The following is a 5,321-nucleotide window of genomic DNA, read 5'->3' on the forward strand; positions in this document are numbered from 1 at the left end:
TGCGGGCTCCAAATCAGCAAATCATGTTGCCTCTTGCTACATTCTTCCAATATCTTGGAATAATTTGGGGAAAGAGGAAAATGATATGTAATGTCGCATTAGGTGTGCAAATCGTAAAACTAAAAATCAAATGAACCAATATGTTCAGAGTCTGCTCCTTAGAAATAAAGTACAAAAGGAGGGGAGATGGACTGGGGGGGTGAGGGAGTCCTGGATTAGGGGGTGTACGGATGGCCGGACTATACCTTCAGCCGGACTCCTGGACTATGAAGATACAAGATTGAAGACTTCGTCCCGTGTCTGGAAGGGACTTTCCTTGGCGTGGAAGGCAAGCTTGGCGATACGGATATGCAGATCTCCTACCATTGTAACCGACTTTGTGTAACCCTAACCCTCTCCGATGTCTATATAAACCGTAGGGTTTTAGTCCGTAGGACAACATACAGAACAACAATCATACCATAGGCTAGCTTCTAGGGTTTAGCCTCTCCGATCTCGTGGTAGATTTACTCTTGTACTACCCATATCATCCATATTAATCAAGCAGGACGTAGGGTTTTACCTCCATCAAGAGGGCCCGAACCTGGGTAAAACTTCGTGTCCCTTGCCTCTTGTTACCATCCGGCCTAGACGCACAGTTCGGGACCCCCTACCCGAGATCCGCCAGTTTTGACACCGACATTGGTGCTTTCATTGAGAGTTCCTCTGTGTCGTCGCCGTTAGGCTTGATGGCTCCTACGATCATCAATAGCGATGCAGTCCAGGGTGAGACCTTCCTCCCCGGACAGATCTTTGTTTTCGGCGGCTTCGCACTGTGGGCCAATTCACTTGGCCATCTGGAGCAGATCAAAAGCTATGCCCCTGGCCGTCAGGTCAGATTTGGAAGTTTAAACTACACGGCTGACATCTGCGGGGACTTGATCCTCGACGGATTCGAGCCACTGCCGAGCGCGCTGCACTGTCATGACGAGCATGATATAGCTGTGCCGCCGAACAGTGCCCTGGAGGCTGCACCCGCATCGGCTTCGACCCTTAATTTGGAGCCAACTGCGCCGATCGAGGATGGGTGGTTGGACGCCGCCTCGGGGGCTGCGATCCCAACGGCGATCGAGCCGAACACCAGCCCTGCACTCCGCGAGACTCGTGACTCCAAGGAGCCGGACTCCTCTCCGGACTCCGAACCCTCCGCGCCCCTGCCGATCGAATCCGACTGGGCACCGATCATGGAGTTTACTGCCGCGGACATCTTTCAGCACTCGCCTTTCGGCGATATTCTGAAGACACTAAAGTCTATCTCTTTATCAGGAGAGCCCTGGCCGGACTACGGTCAGCAAGGTTGGGATACGGACGATGAAGAAATTCAAAGCCCACCCACCACCCACTTTGTAGCCACTATCGACGATTTAACCGACATGCTCGACTTCGAGTTCGAAGACATCGACGGTATGGACGTCGATGCAGGAGACGATGAAGAACCAGCGCCTATTGGGGCCTGGAAAGCCACCTTGTCGTATGACATATACATGGTGGACACCCCAAAAGAAGGAGATGGCGATGGAACAGCGGAGGATGACCCCTCCAAGAAACAGCCTAAGCGCCGGCGTCAGCGGCGCCGCTCAAAATCCCGCCAAAGCAAACACGGCGATTCCGGCACGGGAGATAATAATACTCCGGAGAGTGTCGGAGAAAACCCCCTCCAGCAAGATTCAGCACAGGAGGATGGAGAAGCCAGCCCTCATGAGAGAGCGGCAGACAGAGAGGTCGAGGACGATAATTATACGCCTCCCTCCGAAGACGAGGCAAGCCTCGACGATGACGAATTCGTCGTGCTAGAGGATCCCGTCGAGCAAGAGCGTTTTCAATGCAGGCTTATGGCCATGGCAAGAAGCCTCAAGAAAAAACAGCAACAACTTAGAGCTGATCAAGATTTGCTAGTCGACAGATGGACTGAAGTCCTTGCGGCCGAAGAGCATAAACTCGAACGCCCCTCCAAGAGCTACCCAAAGCGCAGGTTGCTACCCCGATTAGAGGAGGAAGCACTTAAACCTACATCACCAGCACTTGATACGGCCGACCGGCCACCTCATGGCCGCGATAGAGAGGCCTCTCGGCCCTCCACTCAAGCCGCACCCTGTACCAAGGCATGGGAAAATGCGCCTGACCTGCGAGATATGTTGGAGGACAAGGCAAGGCAAACAAGATCGATCTATGGATCGCGTGGGCGCCCCACGACTCAAGACGGTAACCGTCACGCTGGACACAAATCCGGCAGGGCTGAACACTGTAGACAAAGCTCATTGGAGCTACGTCGTGATAGAGCCCAGTACAGAGGCGCCGCACACCCACTATGCTTCACAGACGAAGTAATGGATCATCAAATCCCCAAGGGTTTCAAACCCGTAAACATCGAATCATATGATGGCACAACAGATCCTGCGGTATGGATCGAGGATTATCTCCTTCATATCCATATGGCCCGTGGCGATGATCTCCACGCCATCAAATACCTCCCACTCAAGCTTAAAGGACCAGCTCGGCATTGGCTTAACAGCTTGCCAGCAGGATCAATCGGTTGTTGGGAGGACCTGGAAGTCGCATTCCTCAACAATTTCAAGGGCACTTATGTGAGACCCCCAGACGCAGATGACCTAAGCCACGTAATTCAGCAGCCAGATGAATCGGCCAGGCAATTCTGGACACGGTTCCTAACAAAGAAAAATCAAATAGTCGACTGTCCGGACGCAGAGGCCCTAGCATCCTTCAAGCACAATATCCGTGACGAGTGGCTTGCCCGGCACCTTGGACAGGAAAAGCCGAAATCTATGGCAGCACTCACGACACTCATGACTCGCTTTTGCGCGGGAGAAGACAGCTGGCTTGCTCGTAGCAACAATATGACCAAGAACCCTGGTAATTCGGATACCAGGGACAGTAGTGGCAGGTCGCGTCGCAACAAGCAGAAGCGCCACATTAACAGCGACAATGCTGAGGATACGACAGTTAATGCCGGATTCAGAGGCTATAAATCCGGTCAGCAGAAAAAGCCATTCAAAAGAAATCCTAGGGGCCCGTCCAGTTTGGACCGAATACTCGATTGCTTGTGCCAGATACATGGCACCCCCGAAAAGCCGGCAAATCACACCAACAAGGATTGTGGGTGTTCAAGCAGGCAGGCAAGTTAAATACCGAAAATACTGACAAGGGGCTGCATAGCGATGATGACGAAGAGCCCCGGCCGCCGAACAACAGTGTACAGAAGGGTTTTCCTCCACAAGTGCGGACGGTGAACATGATATATGCAACCCACATCCCTAAGAAGGAGCGGAAGCGCGCGTTAAGGGACGTATACGCGGTAGAGCCAGTCGCCCCAAAGTTCAACCCATGGCCCTCTTGCCCGATCACCTTTGATCGAAGGGACCATCCCACTAGCACCCGTCATGGCGGATTCGCCGCATTGGTTCTAGACCCAATTATTGACGGATTTCATCTCACTAGAGTCCTTATGGACGGCGGCAGCAGCCTGAACCTGCTTTACCAGGATACAGTGCGGAAAATGGGCATAGATCCCTCGAGGATTAAGCCCACCAAAACAACCTTTAAAGGCGTAATACCAGGTGTAGAGGCCAACTGTACAGGCTCAGTCACACTTGAAGTGGTCTTCGGATCTCCGGATAATTTCCGAAGCGAGGAGTTAATCTTCGACATAGTCCCATTCCGCGGTGGCTATCACGCACTGCTCGGGCGAACCACATTCGCCAAGTTCAATGCGGTACCGCACTACGCATACCTTAAGCTCAAGATGCCAGGCCCTCGAGGAGTAATTACGGTCAATGGAAACACCGAACGCTCCCTTCGAATGGAGGAGCACACGGCGCCCCTTGCAGCGGAAGTACAAAGCAGCCTCTCCAGGCAGTTCTCCAGTCCGGCCATTAAACGTCCGGACACCGTCAAGCGCGCCCGGAGTAACCTACAACAAGACCGCCTGACACGTTCCGAGAAGGCGTAGCAATGCGGCCCCAACCCCAGCCCTCGCAAAAATGCGACACCAGTGCTTCGCATACATAACTACGCTCTAGAAATACCATGGGTACCGGGGGAGGGGCACCATCATGGCACGCCCGAAACACGGCTTAAACCGCACCAGGGGCTGCCGATTCTTTAATTTTCTCTTACTTTCAGGACTCCATTCTTCGGAAGGCCTGTTCGGCAGTTCAATTGCCGCACAAACGATGCAAGAACCAGGGAAGCAGACAAGCCACGCCGCATTACGGAACTCTCAGGTGGTCTCTATCACGAGCAGTATACCTGTTTCGCATACCATTCCGCAGCCTGCCCCTGGAACAGACATGTTAAATAGTCCAACCTTTTGCTTATCGCATTATTTTGTATCGTTCTGCTTTGATCGCAGCCCTTTTTAATAAACAATGCATAGATTTTGTCTATTTTTGCATTACCTTTTTTTTACAAATATATGTTCCTTAACGACACGCTGCACCCGTACACTTTGGTACGGCCAAAATACGCCAGGGGCTTTAGTACCCCTCAATATGGTGTGAGAAGTCCGAACACTTTAACAAGTGCGGCACCCCGAACTTATAGCATTATATGCATCGGCTCCGAATCATGTCTTGGGTCAATAGTTGGGTTTGCCCGGCTCCTATGTTTTGGTGCCTTACGTTCCGCTATATCGGCTAAGGTAGCACTAGGAGAACTACTGCGATTGTGCCCCAGTTGAGCTGGGTCGAGCACCTCAGCAGAGAAAGCTAAAACTGACTGTCATGATGAAGCGAGAGTCGGTCGCTGTTCGAGAGGTTTTTCGAGTCCTTAAAGACTTATGCAGCTTAGAGCGAGGAGTCGGCTCTATCCGGCCAAGGCGTGGATAGCGCCCCGAACTCGGTCTTCCGAATACCAGGGGCTTCGCCGAAATTTAAAATTATAGAATTCTATGGCTAAGTGAGAGTGTTCACGCATTATAGTCCGATTGCCTTGTTTATTGTGCTGAGCGCCTCCCTCGAAGGACCCAAACATGGGAAAAAGAGCGCTCAGGTTTATCCTCGAACACCCCAGCACTAGCAGACCGGGGGCAGAAGCCGACGACTCGCCATCTCTCAGAATTGATAAACAGCCGCACAGAAGGTAATATTTTAAATTCCAACAGCATTGCTTAGCGCATATGAACAAGTTTTCAGCGCACAGGACAAAACAAGCGAGTTTTACTCAAATATTACATCCCTGGAACATTCATCCGCCACAAGGCGGGCACCCTTCAGAACATCCGTATAATAATTCTCGGGCTTGCGATGCTCTTTCCCCGGCGGTGG

The sequence above is a fragment of the Triticum dicoccoides genome, chromosome 2A, assembly GCF_002162155.2.
Source record: "Triticum dicoccoides isolate Atlit2015 ecotype Zavitan chromosome 2A, WEW_v2.0, whole genome shotgun sequence".
Lineage (NCBI taxonomy): Eukaryota > Viridiplantae > Streptophyta > Magnoliopsida > Poales > Poaceae > Triticum > Triticum dicoccoides.